The following is a 20,263-nucleotide window of genomic DNA, read 5'->3' on the forward strand; positions in this document are numbered from 1 at the left end:
TAGCTCAGGTGCAATATATGTACATAGGAATCATTGTATATAAAATCACTTCATTTTGCTTTTACTTAAGTTATTGAACTTATTGTTATTTATTCTTCTTTCAGACGATTTTATCTTCTATTTTTAGACACGTTTACTACTACTTCTTTGATTCAGGAGCTTGGTAGCAAATTTGAATTTCCCTACGGGGATTAATAAAGTAATTCTGATAAACAAATGCCCTTAAACACGAATGAACTGAAGCAATGTTGTAAAGAAGAGTGGGCCAAAATTCCTCCACAACAACGTGAGAGACTGATGAAAATCATACCGAAAACGATTGCTTCAAGTTATTGCTGCAAAAGGTGGTTCTACAAGCTATTGAATCATGAGGTGTACTTCCTTTTTCACACACAGATTCTTCATTTTCACTTAATTTTTGTTAAATAAATAATGACACGGGGCGGCATGGTGGTGTAGTGGTTAGCACTGTCGCCTCACAGCAAGAAAGTCCGGGTTCGAGCCCCGTGGCCGGCGAGGGCCTTTCTGTGCGGAGTTTGCATGTTCTCCCCGTGTCCGCGTGGGTTTCCTCCGGGTGCTCCGGTTTCCCCCACAGTCCAAAGACATGCAGGTTAGGTTAACTGGTGACTCTAAGGCCAAGTTTACATTAGACCGTATCTGTCTCGTTTTCTTCGCGGATGCACTGTCCGTTTACATTAAAACGCCTGGAAACGCGGGGAAACGGGAATCCGCCAGGGTCCACGTATTCAATCCAGATCGTGTCTGGTCCGGTGCTGTGTAAACATTGAGAATACGCGGATACGCTGTGCTGAGCTCTAGCTGGCGTCGTCATTGGACAACGTCACTGTGACATCCACCTTCCTGATTCGCTGGCGTTGGTCATGTGACGCGACTGCTGAAAAACGGCGCGGACTTCCGCCTTGTATCACCTTTCATTAAAGAGTATAAAAGTATGAAAATACTGCAAATACTGATGCAAATACTGCCCATTGTGTAGTTATGATGGTCTTTAGGCTTGCCATCCTTCCACTTGCAAGTGGTAAGTGACTTGCGCGCAGCGGCTCAGTCCCGAATCACTGCTCGTGCACTACACTCGCGCGCTCTGTGAGCTGCGCAGGGCCGGAGTGCGCACCCTCCAGAGGGCATTCGCTGTTCAGGGCGGAGTGATTTGGAGCGCAGCCGCTGAGGAGGAAGCGATGAGCCGCACTGACACATTTCAACTTGCGTGCCGAATTAGTCATGTGATTAGCGTATCCGTGTATTGGCGTTGCTGTGTGCACGCGAATCGTGTATTGGCGTTGCTGTGTGCACGCTAATTGTTTTTAAAAACGTTAATCTGATGATCCGCTGATGCGGTCTAATGTAAACCCCACCTAAATTGACCGTAGGTGTGAATGTGAGTGTGAATGGTTGTCTGTGTCTATGTGTCAGCCCTGTGATGACCTGGCGACTTGTCCAGGGTGTACCCCGCCTTTCGCCCGTAGTCAGCTGGGATAGGCTCCAGCTTGCCTGCGACCCTGTAGAACAGGATAAAGCGGCTACAGATAATGAGATGAGATGAGAAATAATGACACGGTGGAATCTGTTGTGTGTTGCTTTACACCTGGGGTTAGATTTGCATAATTTTAGGACCTCGTAAGGATCAGATGAATTTATTTATTTATTTATTTATTTATTTATTTATTTTTAATGTCTTGATTGGTAAAACCATGTAACTGGAAGAGGGTGTACTTTTTCACATGACTGTATATATGGTTTCTTCTTTGCATGGTAGAATTCTAACTTGCATTTGAGGATGCAGTGACTAAGTGTGTTCACAGAAGATGGATTTCAGGAGTGTTTCAGGACTCGTGTCTGTTTTTAATGCAGCATCACCTGCGGGCCTGAAGATCTCAGGCATCCAGCGTTTATTTTCAGCCTTCTTTCCTTTGCGTACAAAGATTCTCTGAATCTTTCAACAATATTATGTACCGTAGATGATGATGATCCCCAAATTCTTTGCAATTTTGCATTGAGTTTGCCCAGCGGTGAGCCTCTTTACGTCTGAGAGATTCCGCCTCTCCGGGATGCCCTTTTTTTTTTTTTTTTTAACACCCAGTCATGGTACTGACCTGTTACCAATTAGTTGTGAGGTGTTCAACCTTTTTTTTTTTTTTTAAAGCATTACACAACTTTTCCAGTCTTTTGTTGCCCCGTCCCAACTTTTTTTTTTTTTTTAATCGTGTTGCTGGCGTTAAATTCAAAAGGAGCATAGTATATTTGTCAGACAACAATAGAATTTCTCAGTTTCAACATTTGATATGCTGTGTTTGTACTATTTTCAATGAAATATAGTTTTTCCATGATTTGCAGATTTTCACATGCTGTTTTTTTTTTTTTTTTTATTTGTTTTACACAGTGTCCCAACTTTTTTGGAATTGGGGTTATATATAAAAGATAAGTCTTTATTGTCATTGTCACTTTTCCAAAGGTACAACGAAATTGAAGGTGCTGTTGACTCATTATGAGTTATAGAAAGAAAGAGAGAGGAAAAAAGGGGGTGGAGAACAAATAAAGTATAAAATTTAAATAGTAAACTATACAGAGTTGCACTGGTAAAATGGTATAAACAGAAAACCATTGTATGGTTCTATATGTACACGGATTGCACTTAAAATCGTATGAACGGAATTGTTTTGGTTCTGTATGTGCACAGGTTGCACTGATAAGAAGAAATATACACCCATGTATTGCACATTGGCCAAGAATAGTTCTATTGCACATTTGAGTTTAAAGCCATGATTGCTTTGGGATAAAAGCTGTTTTTTATGCGGTGTGTCCTGGTTTTCATTGCTCTGTATCTCGCCTGATAAGCTGGAAGAGACAGTGACCGGGGTGTGAAGAGTCTTTTGAAATATCCATTGCTTTCCTGTGGCATCTGGAGGTGTAAATCTGTTCCAGGGTGGGGAGGGGGCAGCCTATTGTTTTCTCTGCTGCCCTAACGACCCTGTGGAGCGCCTTCTTCTCTGAGGATGTGCAGCTGCCGTACCAGGCACACAGTCCGTGCGTGAGCACACACTCTACGGAGCAGTGATAGAAGGCCCGGAGCAGATTTTGGGGGAGACAGTTCTACAGTCTCTGCTGCGCCTTCTTCAGTAGCTCCTTGGTGTTGGCACTCCAGGTTAGGTCGTTCTCCAATATGACCAATGGAGAGTGCATGTTCATCGTTTACATTCTGTGACTTAATACATTACAGGTTGTACCAGCTACCTTAGGGGACACTAATGCCGCTTTTCCACTACCAACGCGGCTGAGCGGGGCTGTTGGAGTTGCATTTTGACTACAACCGTGCTGAACCGTGCTGGCTGGAAGTGGGTGGACACATTGGGTGGAGTTAGCGAAAGTGGGTGGACGTCACGTGATGTCGTTAGGCGGCGTAAACCGTGACATCAGTGACCTTTTAAGCGGTAGTCTCATGACCCGGATAGTAAACAATAAACATGGAGGACATGGAGTCGTTAGTGTTGCTGGTCTTGGTGCTGTGGCTTGTGGTCACCGACAACGCCAACAGATACTGGCAAGAGCGTATAGATGAGGCGAGGCGCATAAGGCTTCAGAAATTCTCGTAATTCTTCTTCTTCCGGGTTTACGGTGTTTACAGATCCCAGCGTGCTCGCGGGGCGTGTGTGGGCATGTGAGGACACTCCTCCTCACCAATCAGTGCACAGGGGAGTGTCTCCTCACGCCCCTAGCCCCACTCGGCTCGGTTTGGCTCGCTTCAGCCCCACTCCAAAACCGTGCGAGTTTTGGGTGCTGAGTAGGGCTGAAGCGAGCTGAGTCGTGCTGCTCTGAGGTAGTCGAAACGCGAGCCGTGTCGGGCTGAAGTGAGCTGAAAAAGGGTAGTGGAAAAGGGCCATAATTTGCACTAATACCGGACTTTTTTCTTTTTGGCTTTGCCTTTGGCTGAAGTCTATAGAGGCTATATCTCTTGATATTATGCACTGTAGATGACAATATGTTCAAACTCTTTGCAATTTTACACTGTCGAACTCCATTCTGATATTGCTCCGCTATTTGTCGGCACAGAATTAGGGGGATTGGTGATCCTCTTCCCATCTTTACTTCTGAGAGCCGCTGCCACTCCAAGATGCTCTTTTTATACCCAGTCATGTTAATGACCTATTCTTAAAGTCCTATAGAGGCTATTCTTATTCGTATGCAAGTGTATGTTTAACCGAGTTCAAGCGTGTTTTAAGAATGTAAGATGGTCATTGGCGTGCCAGCCTCAGGTAGCAATTCCACAGTCGCGATGTGGCGCCACTGTGAAATATTCCTGAGCCCATTTTGTGATTTCCAATACAGAAGCATGCCTGTATGTGATGCAGTGCCGTCTAAGGGCCCGAAGATCACGAGCACCCAGTATGGTTTTCCGGCCTTGACCCTTATGCACAGAGATTCTTCCAGATTCTCTGAATCTCTTGATATTATGCACTGTAGATGACAATATGTTCAAACTCTTTGCAATTTTACACTGTCGAACTCCTTTCTGATATTGCTCCGCTATTTGTCGGCGCAGAATTAGGGGGATTGGTGATCCTCTTCCCATCTTTACTTCTGAGAGCCGCTGCCACTCCAAGATGCTCTTTTTATACCCAGTCATGTTAATGACCTATTGCCAATTGACCTAATGAGTTGCAATTTGGTCCTCCAGCTGTTCCTTTTTTGTACCTTTAACTTTTCCAGCCTCTTATTGCCCCTGTCCCAACTTTTTTGAGATGTGTTGCTGTCATGAAATTTCAAATGAGCCAATATTTGGCATGAAATTTCAAAATGTCTCACTTTCGACATTTGATATGTTGTCTATGTTCTATTGTGAATACAATATCAGTTTTTGAGATTTGTAAATTATTGCATTCCGTTTTTATTTACAATTTGTACTTTGTCCCAACTTTTTTGGAATCGGGGTTGTATTATTTTTTTGTGTAAAAAAAAAAAAAAATCCCCCTGTCTGATATTGTAATGGTACATTCCATTTACTGTTTGTGGATGAATATTGTTTTAATGGCAAGAAGATGGTCGGGTTAGGAGTAATGTGGTTTTCTGACCTGAAATTTTAATGAACAAGCAGCCAAGGGAAACAGAAGAGTTGGCTCTTCTCTTCTTTTCTGTATTCTGTGAAATGAATCCTTAACTTGGTTGTCTTCCTGGACAGAGCCAGCTATTTCATCTTGTCTTTTAGTCATAAAATATTGTCAATGAATACTTGTTGACCAAATGAACACCGGCACAGTTCACATTTTCGATGGGGTTGAGGTCAGGACTTGTTTTAAGCTTAATGTTTGCTTTATTCATTACACAACCAGCTTTGATGTGTATTTTGGGTCATTGTCCTGTTGAAACGCTCAATTGTGTCCACGTTTCCTTTGGTTTGAGATTATACTGGAAAATTCAGAGTTGGTCCTACTCCTCCTCCATTTTTCCATCCACTTTGTGCATGGTGCAAGCTCCACTGGCAGCAAAACAGCCCCAGACCATGATACTACCAGCCCCATGCTTCACAGTTAGTACTGTGCCTTGGCGGTTCTTGGGTTGTTCATGTCCATCCAAACCAGGTTCCTCTCAGCTAAGGGTGACCAGTTTCTTCCAGCAGAGTGGCTTGGCAAAGTGGCTACGCCTCCTAACAACTCATACTTGCATACAGTAGTATGAACTGGTGACCTTGGAATCTGCAGTTGTTTAGAAATGGCTCCAAGAGACATTCCTGAGTTGTGTAAATCTGTAATCCTCTTTCTCAGATCTGCACTGAGCTCCTTGGACTTTCCCATTGCACTGTGGTGTTGGCCAATCCAATGAGCGCTGCCAAACAAATGCTTTTTTATGTTGGCTTCGAGAAGCTCCCAGCTGTAATCAGTCATGATCACTAACGGGAAGTTAAGAGTTCTTGGCAAGTTAAGAGACGTTTGACCCTGGAGGTATAATTTTGATCATGTGTTTGATTTTTAGAAAGCCCAAAATAAATTAAAACTTGATGTGTGTGTGTCTACCCCGAACTTTCAGTAAACAAAACTGGAACTTTTTGTCAGTAAAGAAGTGGATATTCTGAATAGAAGGCATTCAACGACAGTGTTTTGGGATGTGAAATGAGTTAATGAGCTAACTGGTTACTGACATCCTCTTCGTAACCAAACCATCTCTCTCTCTCTCTCTCTCTCTCTCTCTCTCTCTCTCTCTCTCTCTCTCCCTCATTCTCATTCTGTTCTGTGCCATGTGACGTCAGTCAGCATGAGGCACGCATTCATGCCATTTAAATACAATGGATTATGTCACAAAATACTTTGTCTGATTCAATTCATGGATGTCAGCCAGTATTGCTATAAACATGGGTGTAGCTTTGTTTTGTTGGGGACGAGGATGATTGATTGGGGGGGACGACGACTTTAAATTACACCACCTGAAAAGTAGCTCGATTCAGACTGAGAATATTTGTGAAATGTTTTCACTCGTCAGTATTAAACATGCCTCTCGGTAAAAGATTCTTGAACTCTCAAGCAATAAAAATGACGACATGCTTTTAAATTTTGTAGTTTACAGGGTTCGAGAGAGATTTGTTACAAAGATCCCAGAAACAATCTGTGAATACGATATGAACTGATGCGTTCAACAGTTTATGGATCCATCGGTTCATCTGCCTTGAACCATACATGTCGACCTATACGGAATGTCCGTATTTTATACGGATTTGATTCAATAAACGTAGTATACGGGCGTATAAATAAAGTTATACGGATTGTTTAAAAAAAAACCTTCAATATTTATTTAGTGCTATAATCAATTCCCACGATGATAAAAGAACGCATAACATTTACAAACGTACTGTACACCACAGACAGCCAGTAAAGAGTCTTATGAAATCACGCGTTATCTTGTGGTAGCGAGACTTCGTTCCACTTTTGATCATGCGCACACCGCATTGCGAGAATCCCGCCAACCGTGAAGTCATAGATATATAAAGATAGACGCCGCCTTCTGCGTAGAATCATACGTCATCCTCGCCGCCATATTGGATGTGGCAAAGTGGAGATTCTTCAACCGTCTCTGGTATAGCGTCTAGACAGTAGCCGAGAATAAAGATGCCTCATTCATGTGCTGCGTTTAACTGTACCAACAGGTTTACCGTCCAAACGAGATCACATGGGATTACCTTTCACAGGTGAGACTGGAAAAATACTTTTCATTGTATTTGGTCATTATAACGTAATTTTACGAACAGATTTTCCTGACTTTGTGGCTAACATGAAGTCTCGCGCATAATAGCCGCTCGGTGAAACCTGTCTCCAAACAACGAAGTATTTCCTTCGTAACTACGCTGATAACACTTTGTGTTTTTGTCAAACATTGGAGCTTTGTATTCATTCTGAAGGTTTATTGTTATTAATATTGAATAAAAAGTAACTGGGATACATCATTGTTAATTATCATTCAAATTTTAGGTAAATTATTTTAATTTGCATCTTATACGGATTTTATAAGGGAAATACGGATTTTGGAGGTTGGTTATACAGGTTTGATTGACCAAAGGTTGACATGTATGTTGAACTGGTATAAAATATTTTTAATTCTTACACCCATAAACAAAGATGTAGTGTCCACCCTAAATATACACCTTTCTATAATAGATACCCAGACAGTATATACATGAGCAGGAACCAAATAGGAACAAGTGGTCCGTAAATACTACTGTTCAATGGGGAACAACATAACGTTCAGTAATTCATGAAGTCCCATTCGGCAAAAAAAAAGGATGTTTAGCTTTGAATTATGTTGTCTGCGATAGTGAGTTGAATAAACCACCCTTCCTCTTTATTCTCATGACTGAGGGTTCTGGATAGAGAATAGGAAAAACCCATTTCTGAAAATATCCTGTTAGAACAACTTTCACCAACATTTTGTGCTGACTATGGGCTTCATTGGAATTGTTGTATAAATGTGTATATCGTTCACTGTGATTCTTTCAACAGTAAATATACAGGATAGTGCTCTTTTGTGTGACGGGTGATGTTGGGATCACACATCACTTTAAGGCCCACTTTACACGGGGACGGTCTGAAACAAAAACGCAAAAGTCCGTTTTCGTTCTCACTTTTTTCCGCGTCTACACGACCGTTTTCAAGGAGGAAATCTGCGTCTATACGGTGACGCATAAATGTGTGGAATTCAATTGGATGTGCATGCCAGGCGGCTAGGTGGTGCTGTGAAAGACCTCCGCTATGTTTGCACGCATGCGCAACGTCTTCCGTCTTGTCTGATCTGCACATCTGCGCCGCGAAAACTTTGACTACTCTGGCTGTGGTAAGTAAGAAAGTAAGTAAAAAAGCAAGAGCATACTATACCCGCCTCTGTTCATTAACGGTATATGTGCAGATTCGGTATAGATGTTCGAAGGACTCCTGGACGTTTATTAAAGCTGCCAGAGCAGCTTGAAGGTCCGTTGGATCGATGTAATCAGACATGCTCTTACTTTTTTACTTACTGTCTTACTTCCCGGGCTGGGATGTACAGTATATGACATATGTATGACATAAACGCGTACCTGACGTGAGCAGATCCGAGCAGAGTTTCGCGTATTGGGTAGTTTAGACGGATATGCACCGGGGGCTGTTTTTAACTTATCCACTCTGGAAGGCGTTTTCAATTTTTTCCGTTTTTCAGCCTCGGAAACGCCGTCCCCGTGTAGACGAAAGGCACTTCCGATAAAATATTTAGTCGTTTTTACCCGAAAGCGTCCTCGTGTAAACGGGCCCTAAAACTCCTAGAGTATTGCTGGGTTTCAGTCACGTGACTTTTCTTAGCGGTTTTACCAGAGCTGGTGGTCTAAACGGCTGCTGTAGTGCAAACAAGCATACTAGTGATAAGTTATCAGAGTACGCTCGTAATCTAGACGCCACTGCTGGCTTTAGATCTATACAGAAGATTGCTATGTGCAACGGTATCGACCCCTACAGTCTAGGAAAGAAGGATTTGTCATACGATCTTGAAAACGACCCTTCAGTCGAGTTCCCCGACATCTCGAACTATCTGGCGTTGCAGACGTCCTTCTACACCGCAAAACAGATGAAAACGTGGAACAGTACGGAGGCTTACAACTTTTTTGTATGTGGCTGGGTAAAGGACCTCGGGATCAAGTCGCTGATGAATGAATCCTGTATTGATTTGATTTTGCCCGTGTAAGTATTTTTTTAGCTTTTCGTTCGCGTCTTTACAACGAAGCGCTGCAAGTTGAAGTGTAAACAAACAGTTCACTTGATTCTCGCTTGTGTTGGTTCTTATCTCTCAGGTAAATCATTCACAAAGATCATCAGAAACCCCTTTAAAGACCTGGATCTTAGGGCGTATTCACACCTACGTTGTTTGGTCCGGACCAAACGAACCAAATTTCCCTTGGTCCGGACCTTTTGGGTTGGTCTGAATATAAACCACCGAACTCTGGTCCGGACCAAACAAGCGGACCGAGACCGAGCTGCAAGGTCGGACTCGGTCCGGACCAAAGGAACCCTGGTGCGGACCTTTTGGAGGTGTGAAAGCAGACCGGACCTAATCCGACAGTTTTGCTTTTTTGTACCTCGGGAGCTTCCGTCGTTTGTCGAGCATTATGGGAAACAGAGTCTTGACACTCCACCGCAAAGTGCAAACACTGTTTCGGTTGTCAAGGGAACCTTACAACAGTCGTTCAGTCATTCAGACCAGTGGTAGGCTAGACTACAGAGTACAAAAAATGAGTAGGGGGCAAACGTGGGCCGAGGAAGAAACGCGTACCCTTGTGGATATCTGGGCAGATGTCCACATATCTGAGCTTTCGGAGAGAACACACAAAAATGCCGACGTGTTTGCTGTATTCAGTGAGAAAATGAAGGAGAAGGGGTTCACGCGCTCCCCAGAACAATGTCGGCTAAAAGTGAAGAAACTCCATCAGACCTACATTAAAATCAGGGACATTCTTTCAAAAAGTGGCGGTACTAGCGACTTGCGTGAAGAGCCAGAACTGTCACAACATGATGTGCGCTCATCAGCGCTATCCTCCGTGACTACTTTTGAACTTAACGCTTTGTGCGCGTGTCGTCTCTGACCAATAGCTGAACGACCTCAGGGCGCGTGGCTTCGTTGACAGATTTTGGTCCGCTTACTAAAATGTACAGTGTGAAAGCGAACCGCACCAAAATGAAAAAATAAAACATTTGGTTCGGACCAAAGCAAGTGAACTATCGAACTATCCTGGTCTGAATACACCCTTAGTTAAACAAGACGGAGAAGTGATCACAGCGCATTGAAGAATTTTGTCGCCACCTTCACGCATAAGGACTTTGTGAAGAGTAAACAAAGAAACAGCTGGGGACTTTAGCACTTCGTGACTAAAAAAAAGTACCGTAAAATAGCAACACATAGCAAGAAAAGTACTTGGAAAACACTAAGGACAGAACTGAGAGGGAAATACAAACCTTTCGCCAAGTGATCACTGCAAACTCGAGCAGGCTTCGACTCGACTCCCTTCGATTTCAGTGAGAGGTTCAAAAGCCGCCTTTCTCCACGTCTTTTTATGAAATTCTGTGTTCGTTCACCCTTTTTTATTAGTTCACGGGGAACCCTGAAGAAACTTTTATCAGTTTCACGGTTTGATCAATTCAAACAACCTAAAACAACACAAGCGTAAGGCGTTTTTCATGCGAGCGATGCACCTTTTCCGTACAAACGCTTTGTCAACTGAGCTTTGGTAGACCACCAGCTAAAGTTTTGAATAACTAATGAGGCGGATGTGACGTCACATGAAACCCAGCAATAGGCTTGTAGATCAGTAGATGCTGCTCTAGTCAGCTTGATGGAATTGGTGGTAAATAGTAATGTACGTATGAAGTGAAATGGAATAAAAAGTTGTTAAAGGGGAACTGAATGCAAAATTTTTTTATCATCAAAATTCTGTTTCTCATGTTATTAAATATCGGAATGCATTTTTGATCGCTATTTTGTCACTGCTATAGCAAGTTATGAGTGTTTGAAATACGCTATGTAATACATCTGTCCATATGTCAAAGCGATGGCCGTAAACGAGATTCGTCGAGACCTGTGCGAGACATCGTAGGACGGAAGTAAAACGTACAACGGAAATCAAAGTGACCGACATCTGCCAACGTTGTCAAAAGACGCGCGCCCTCTTTCGAATGCTGACGTAATCAAGCCGGAAGTTTTGTTTGTGTTGATAGCAATCAGGAAAGTTTGAAAAAAGTAGGCAGTAATCGTCATTTAAACTCGTTTTTGTGCAATACTTCGTTTGAAGAACAATTTTCAAAATGGCGGCACTGACACCTGGCTGACACTTGAGGTTTCGAAGTCTCGCACAAGTCTCGTGAAGATCACACGGATAAGCGACGCCTGCCGTGGACCGAACGAACTAAATTCAACATGGCTAAAAACCGAATAGGCCGATGAGTATAATATTTAATTGCGATTAGTTGCCAATACGAGTCACGATATAAGGTTACTAAAACTGAAAACGTAATTGAATAACACGTTAATTAAGAAATAAATCAAGTTTAAAAATGACTTCCGTTCTCCTTTAAGTGGCTGCTGTTACGTAATTGGATTATGGCATTTTCAGGTCCTGAATGCAGAAATAAATATTGCTGTCTGTTTTATCCAAATTAAAATCCTCTGCTCGTTCTGAATGATAGAGTAGCCGTTCTTCCTAAATTACTTGCGTTTAAGAACTTTATTTTTTTTCCCTCTCTTGCAAGGCAAGTGTAATATGAACTTATAATCATGCTCTGTCAAATCAGGGTTCCTACGCAGTATGGAATTTTGATTTTAGTCATTTCCAGGTCTGAAGAAGTATGGAAAAATATTTCCGTTTCCAGATTATTGCCCCTACTTTTTTTTCTTTTTATGCCTCCGCCACCTTAAGGTGCAGGAGGCATTATGTTTTCGGGTTGTCCGTCCGTGCGTCCCGAAACCTTGTGAACACGGTATCTCAAAGGCTAATGAAAGGAATTTCACCAAACTTTCACCATTTGTGCGCTTTGGGACAAACATGAACTGATTAGATTTTGAGGTTAAAAGGTCACAGGTCAAGATTACTGCGAGGTCAAATGTCCATCCCCAAATCACAACTTAATAAGGCGTGTGGTCTACCAGGCGGAGGCATCCCCATCGACGCCGTTGGCGTTGCGTTCTATCTAGTCTAAAATATAAAATTAAGCCAAAATGTTCAAACCAGTGTGAGTTTGTGGTTGAATTTAAGCAAGGCAAGACAAGTGTGCGGTATGTCCGAGGTGATTGATGGCAAACGCCACAGAACTGAACTCTCTGACGTTAGCACATTGGTCTACGTCATACTTATGCAGAACTTAAAAAATCGGTACAAACACATGTTTGCTTCAAATTTTCAATTTTCTTCAAATATGGTAGGAGAATAGCCTAGTAAACTAGACCCACCCGCCTAGCGGCCAAAAATATTTTTGCCTAGCGAATGGGTCTAGCCTCGCACCATATAAACAAAAACACCCCGGGCATCAAATCGTGCCCGCCAATCACAACGCAAGGTTTTTGTTTGGATTCTTTGGGCGGGCTTTTGCAGGAGTGACGACAAAGCTGCGCGACGCTGGAGAAAGCACAACAGGAAAGATGGCTACGGCTAGTGAACAGCGCGCGTTTGACTCCGCTTTGGAATCAGTTTTAGAAGAATTAGACTTGGAGTTTTCGTTGAAACATGAGCAGGAAGAGGCTCTCCGCTCATTCCTTTTCAAGAAGGACGTTTTCGCTGTTTTGCCGACCGGCTATGGCAAAAGTCTGATCTACCAGCTGGCTCCGCTCGTAGCCAAAAGGATGGGGCTAGTTTGTGCAGTATGAAGAATTAATAAACAGCTTTGAAACATTACTTTTTGATTGTTTCTTATTTTCCCGTTATTTTAACAGGGATGTGATTTTTCCGCGAATTCGCGGAATTCCGCTTTTTTCACCTCAAAACTTGAAAAAAAAATGTTTCCGATTTTTCCCTCAAATCCACATTTGTATCCTATTCGTTCCGACTTTGTTTGAAAGATGGCAGCCTCGGACTTGCATCTTTATGCCTCGATCACGGAGGCTGCCATCTTTCAACTCTTTGTTTGAAGCGAGCGCGTTCATTGGTTGTTACAGAGCGATGGGCCAATCACGTACCTCGTTTCATCTCATTGACGTAATTACGTCATTTACGCAATTACGTCATTGAGATGAAACGAGGTACGTGATTGGCCCATCGCTCTGTAACAACCAATGAACATGCTTGTTAGCTGTACGTAAGCTCGCTTCAGACAAAGAGTTGAAAGATGGCAGCCTCCGTGATCGAGCGTAAAGATGCAAATCGAGTTAAAGAAATCAACAGATAGAAACAGAAAAACAAGTTCTGCTGGGAATGGTTGGAGAAGGAGGTTGCTACAGACGTTGGACATAAGACTGTGAGACATTTGTTCAGCGATTTCGTTCTTTGGGGAGAGGGCAGAGGTCTCTGGCTGTCAAGTTTGGGGATACTGGGACCTCCCCTGCCCGAGCTACGAGCGTCCAAAGTTGGGCTGGAGCCCGGGATAGAAACGAAACCTAAGCGGAGCGCTGCGGCTCGCCTCGGGGCGAATTACGTCCCAAGGCGCGGGGCTAGCGGGCCCTGCTCGCGCTGGTTCTTTGGGGTGAGTGTGAGAGTGAGTGTGTGAGAGAGTGTGTGAGAGAGAGAGAGTGAGCGTGTGTGTCAGAGTTGCATGTTGACCATTAAATTGGCTTGAATTTGTTAATCATGACAAGTTTTTTCTTGTGTGTTTTGCTTGCCATTTTAGTACAATTTTTAAGTCAGAAAACCCCAAAACCCAGGAGCTTCGGGGGGCTTCCCCCCTTGTCCCCCCACCAGGGCACTGCCCTGGACCAGCTGGGGGCCTATGGCCCCCAGACCCGCGCCTAAAATTTTCAGATAATTTCACCAGCCCCAGATCACATCCCTGTTTTAAATTTAAGGGAAATTATTTCACCAAACACCACTAAATAAAAACTCTCAAAAACAGTTTAAGCAAACCCTTGAAAAACACTTGAAAAAAAATAAGAGTGTATGTTAAGTATGTGGTACAGACTCCAAACTTGTGGTCATTATCTCCAAACTTCTTAATATCTAGAACCTGTTTATTAATTAATACGCATTTTGAAAAATTATTTATTTCAAGGCCTCCCCCACTGCTTTCTGTCGCTCTGACTACGTCACAGTCACTGTTGCACTGATTGGTCAGAGCGTTGGCCTATACGCACAGAGACAGTTTGAAAGACAGCGGGTTGTCCCTACCCACCCCCGTCGGAAATGTCTACGAGCGAGGCCAGACTAAATATTCACATTTAGTCTGGCTTGCCAGGCTAGTAGGAGAATGTACCATTTTACATTTTTTTTTTTTCCTATCAGCATGACCGAGTAATTAATTCTAAGTCTAGGATTATCACCATGTCTTGGGTCTAATGTAAAATGGTGGTGTTTGTGTTAAATAAAAAAATGCTTAATTAGAAATCTCAGTAATACGGTGCATGCGTTTCACTCCTGTAATGAAGTACACTTAATATGTACACTAAAGAATGCAAGGAAGGGTTTACCTTTTTCGATAATCAAAGCTGTTGTGTTGACATTTTGTTTTTTTTGGGTGAACTGTTGCTTGCAGTGATAATGGATGACGACGTGTCTTTTGATCATGATGTAGTTTATTGGGCAAAGGTAACAAAGCAATAAAGTTGTACAGAACGTTGGACTTGGAGTGTGTCATGGGGTTATTTAAGGTTAATTTATGCCAGTTTAGTTTTTTACTGCAAGAACTTTTTTTGTTGGTTTTATTATTATTATTATTATTATTATTATTACTTAATCCATTTTGAGTTTGTTCATCTCTTGTGCGTCTCAACATATTTTGAAACAAGGGTTTTGCGTCTCCAGTGGCCAACATCTTTCAATACCTGACATGGAAGCATAGCCAAGTTATTCACGTGTCCAGTTTTTAAGTTTCAAAGCATCTCATGTTGATCAAATTCAGTTTAAACTATAATTAATACTGTTAAATCTATTTGTCATCTGCCTTAATGAAGAACTTGGCTTGACTTCAGACACTCGGTACGTTTACATGCACATCCAAATCGAGCTGCTGTCGGTAATCAAGCAAAGGGTCCCAGCAGGGGTGCCAGAGAAATCCAATCCTACATGCACACAAGGAAATCGAGCTATTGTGTGAGGTACATTGTGCACCCGAGCCACAGGTGGCGCTACACGCCCCATCGTGTTGGTACACTTCCGGTTGTCGTCATGAAGAAGAGCTATTCAAGAGTGTAAACAAAGTTATCAGTTCCGTGTTCTCCATTGCGCATTTTTCTCCCGTCCATGAATTTTAATATATTCAACTCCTTAAGCTGAATGAGCATGAACTCTGTCTCCTCATTGCTCCAGAAGTGCACGTTTCTGCTCGCCATTTTCTCTTCTTCGTTTGTTCCTCCTGACCTCTTAGGCTGCTCGCTACTACTGTTGTCATGCCGACCGAGGCTGTCGTGTTTCCCGCTTGTGGTCTCGTCACTTCCGGAAGGGGCAGTGCTGAAGTAAGTAGCTCGATAGGGTTTACATGCACTAAGTAGCTCGGCAAAAATCGCATAATCTAGGTCGTATAGCTCGATTACGAGAAATCAAGTTCGGTTCAATTTCAGCCGAGCTAAGGTGTATCCATGGCATTTAGAACTTCGATTTCAGTCGAGCAACGGCAGAAATTCGATTTTCTCTATGTGCATGTAAACGCACTCAGTGATGTAACCTGGACTTTAACCTGGTTGAGTAGGTGTGATTTCAATACTCGGTTAGAGGTGTGTGTGTGTGTGTGTGTGTGTGTGTGTGTGCTTGCTGTCTCAGTCATTGAGGAAGAAGCAGGACCCACAGGGATTCACAGCCATGTAAACGACCGATAGTAGCCTCTTGTTCTTGTCTCCCTCCCTGCCTCACACTTTCATCTGTTTTGTTTTTCTCTCTCTTTTTTTTTTTCCCCTCTCTCAGTAGAAGATCTCCTGAAGCTCTATTTGGCTGCCTGACACCCTTATCCCAAAAAAGAAGAATAAAAGAAGACGACAACAAAAAAAAATCCTCGTTTCCCTTCTCTCTCTCTCTCTCTCTCTCTCTCTCTCTCTCTCTCTCTCTCTCAGCAGTGGAGTTTGTCCCGACAGTGTCCAAAGTGGTTAAGAAGATAAACATCATGACCTGCTAGCAGCACACAGCACAACATGGACAGGCAATAACAAAGAGTGACACCAGGGGTATGTAACACGCCTGACAGATTTACGTCATTTCTATTTTTGTGGCACTTTACATTAAGACCCTTAACTTTAATCCTAATCTCATATCCAATAAAGAAAGCGAGCGGTTTGTTTATTAGGTGTATCAGCATGCTCATTGTATTCTAGAAGCCTCTCCAATGTGCTTCCCATAATTACGGCACCATCTGCTCGAAAGAAATAGTAATTTCCCACTCAGCAAAACCCAGTTGATCTAAACTGCTTTCTGGCTTTCATTTCCCCTTTACCCACAGAAGTAAGGATTGGTACTCTGAGATTGTGGAAAATGTGCTGTCTCACTGATGTCTTTAAATACTTAGGGTGGTTTTGCTTACTCCAGTGTAGCACTACATACATTCCCACGGTCCAAAAAAAGAATGACGGTGCAACATGGGTCTTTTCGTCGATTTAAAAAAGTTACTCATGTTTACTGACCCTTGTTGGTCGTCTTCGGCTTGTGTTAAGAAGTTATGATAACTTAGGCGTTTAGTGAAGAGCACAGCCACTGCTTTGAATCTCTGCGACAAAAATATACGATCACAATGTCGGCAAAGCTGAGAATGTTCAATTTACAATTACAAAATGTACAGTTTGCAAAGTTTTATGATATTTAATATACCACGATGTATAAACAGTAACCAACGTTGACCAGTTATCTAATGAGCTGTGCAGGCGGTGTGGGATTTATCTTCGTGCGCCTGGTGGGACGCCATTGGAATTACATCCTGACCCTCTTTAGGTGGTCTTCCCCCCCAATTGTAAAGCAACCTTGGGTGTGAGAAAGGCGCTGTATAAATTGAACTGGTTGTTGTTTTTAAAATTAAGGATTAATTTCACGAGTGATTTCGAAGTTGAGGGCAATTTCAAAACTTTGAAATCACGAGTCCGTGGAAAAACAACCCAGTTCTTAGAAGGTTTGCAAGTTGAACCAACTCCGAGTCAACGCTAGCACCTAACTCACGTTGGTGGAAAAGGAGTAACGGACATTCAACTGCTTAGAAGCCAAGTTATTTAAGAATTATTAGCCAAAGGTGAAGTGAATAATGATGAATAATAACCGAGACAAAGTCGAGGTTAATATTTAAATAATATTAGCTGGCGTTGAGTAGGGATGTTAACCGATGACCGGTTGACCGAATCAACGTCAACCGGTTAATTTTTTTTGGTTGTCGGTGGAAAAAAAAAAAATCAATCGTTTTGAAGCTGCCGATTTTGGAGCAGAGAACCTGGAATTCTTTGTTTGTAAACGCTTGGGGCGTGCCATGCGGTGTAAGGACGACAGCTGACAAATCAGAAACACCCATTCAGTCATGTCCCGCCCCAGTTAAAGACAGCTGACAAATCAGAAACGCCCATTCAGTTATGTCCCGCCCCAGTTGAACACAGCTGCCACTTGGCGAAAGAAAAGTGTAGACACAGGCTTTTTAGCTTACAAATTACTATTCTTTTTTTTTTTATTATTATTAGAAGGCACATGGAGTTTAGTCCTGCCTTGGCCAGTGCATTCTGAAAGTATGTTTCGGTCTGTAGCCAACAATGCATGTTATTGCAGATCATATCTCTCCACACAAACTAAAGGCGCAGATGCCGACTTTTTCATGGACTGTAACGGCATTTGCTTATGTGGTAATTTTAATACAGAATTTACTTTGATGAAATTATTCAGACATTCCAACGTCCCCCCTAAAAAAAAAATCGGATCTGCACGAGCTGTGAAAAAGGCGCGCCATTTGCATCCCTGTTTAAACTCATAGGTTAACCGACTTTAACCGGCTAATGAGGCTCGGTGGTCGGTCAAGATTTTTTTTAGTTTTCGCCATTCCTAGCGTTGAGTGGTATATCAGATATATTCCATTCAGCTAGCATGATGCTGAATGAGTCGAAGAGGAGTTCAGTATCATGCTAGCTGAATGGACTATATCTGAAATACCACACCAAAAAAAAAAAAATAAAGAGCCAATATTGAGTATAGGTAATCGTATGGGGCCGAGTAAGATTAAGGATTAATTTCACGAGTGATTTTGAAGTTTTGAAAATTTCGCGACGAGGGCAATTTCAAAACTTTAAAATCACGAGTGAAATTGATCCTTAATTTTACGAGGAACCATACGATTACTTGTTTTATAATATATAGGGCCAAATTCATACTTCGGAAGCCATTCAAGTTCACAACATTGGTTCAGAAAACGTGAATGACCAATCAGGGCGCAAGACTATGGCCGAAATCCCATTTCACCCCTTGGACCAACCCCTTGGCCCTTCCCCTCCATTTTGCGCGTTCACGTGAAGGGGTAGGGGTATCCCAATCCCAGTTAACGCGGAGGGGTAGGGGAAGGGGTAGGGCTTCTGTACCCCTCCAAACGGAGATTTTCCTGGAGCTGACTCCGAACGAAGGGGTTTGAGTGATTTCCCACAATGCCATGCGGATTTCAGCGAGATTTCATGCGGATTTCAGAAAGATGGCGGTTCCCGCGGCGAAAGATTGTCATAAATGTATTTTCTCCATTATTTACATGTTTTAAGTTGTTATCCAGAGGAAACACGCCGCTTGATTCGCTTTCGAGCTGAGAATGAGCAGCGATTTCTGAAATCCAAGCTGCTGCTAAAAAGCTTTGGGAGTGAGTATTGTTTTCGGTTGCTTGACTGCGTACGTTTTGTTCTGTTATTCTCGCTTTTATTGTTTACATGAGTGTTCTGACACCTCATTCTGTCGGATGTGGTGCACGAAGCGCCAAAGATATCCCATTCAGTGGTGTTAGTTAACAAATCACACCCTGCCAGCAGAGATTTCTGGTTCTGCCTCTGGCTCTGACTGTAGCGGCTGGTCGCAGCCAATGACGCATTTGGTCGCGTTTTGCTAACGTAAACGCTGACGGAGGTACGCGATGACGTATACGATCGTTGAAGGGCTATCCCAATACGTAAGGGTTGAATTTCAAGCCCTATCCCTTGTAGCTCAGTTTCAAGGGGAAGGGCCAAGGGGAAGGGGAAGGGGTAGGGGTAGAAATTAGAATTGGGATTGGGCCTATCTTGCACGTTTGAATCAGTTTCTAAAGCGTCTTTCATCATGACACGGCGACACAACACAAAGACCGCATTTCCACAGAATATAATCTTGTTTCGTCAGGGTTTTGGACTTGTTTGGCTTTTTACCCATTCCAACGAACTAGCCAATAGCATACATGTCAACCTTTGGTCAATCAAACCTGTATAACCAACCTCCAAAATCCGTATTTCCCTTATAAAATCCGTATAAGATGCAAATTAAAATAATTTACCTAAAATTTGAATGATAATTAACAATGATATATCCCAGTTACTTTTTATTCAATATTAATAACAATAAACCTTCAGAATGAATACAAAGCTCCAATGTTCGACAAAAACACAAAGTGTTATCAGCGTAGTTACGAAGGAAATACTTCGTTGTTTGGAGACAGGTTTCACCGAGCGGCTATTATGCGCGAGACTTCATGTTAGCCACAAAGTCAGGAAAATCTGTTCGTAAAATTACGTTATAATGACCAAATACAATGAAAAGTATTTTTCCAGTCTCACCTGTGAAAGGTAATCCCATGTGATCTCGTTTGGACGGTAAACCTGTTGGTACAGTTAAACGCAGCACATGAATGAGGCATCTTTATTCTCGGCTACTGTCTAGACGCTATACCAGAGACGGTTGAAGAATCTCCACTTTGCCCCATCCAATATGGCGGCAAGGATGACGTATGATTCTACGCAGAAGGCGGCGTCTATCTTTATATGTCTATGACTTCACGGTTGGCGGGATTCTCGCAATGCGGTGTGCGCATGATCAAAAGTGGAACGAAGTCTCGCTACCACAAGATAACGCGCGATTTCATAAGACTCTTTACTGGCTGTCTGTGGTGTACAGTACGTTTATCATCGTGGGAATTGATTATAGCTCTAAATAAAT

At 42.6% G+C, this 20,263-nt stretch overlaps 1 protein-coding gene across 2 annotated transcripts in view; it reads left to right on the forward strand.

Annotated features, from left to right (window-relative positions):
• nr1h3 (nuclear receptor subfamily 1, group H, member 3) overlaps positions 1–20,263 on the forward strand; it is a 75,436-nt gene that overhangs the window by 22,899 nt on the left and 32,274 nt on the right. For both annotated transcript variants that reach the window (XM_060911133.1, XM_060911134.1), the window contains exon 2: positions 16,052–16,308. The gene's annotated coding sequence lies outside the window, so the exon portion shown is untranslated. The remainder of the gene's footprint in view (positions 1–16,051; positions 16,309–20,263) is intronic.

The sequence above is a fragment of the Neoarius graeffei genome, chromosome 27, assembly GCF_027579695.1.
Source record: "Neoarius graeffei isolate fNeoGra1 chromosome 27, fNeoGra1.pri, whole genome shotgun sequence".
Taxonomy (NCBI): Eukaryota; Metazoa; Chordata; class Actinopteri; order Siluriformes; family Ariidae; genus Neoarius; species Neoarius graeffei.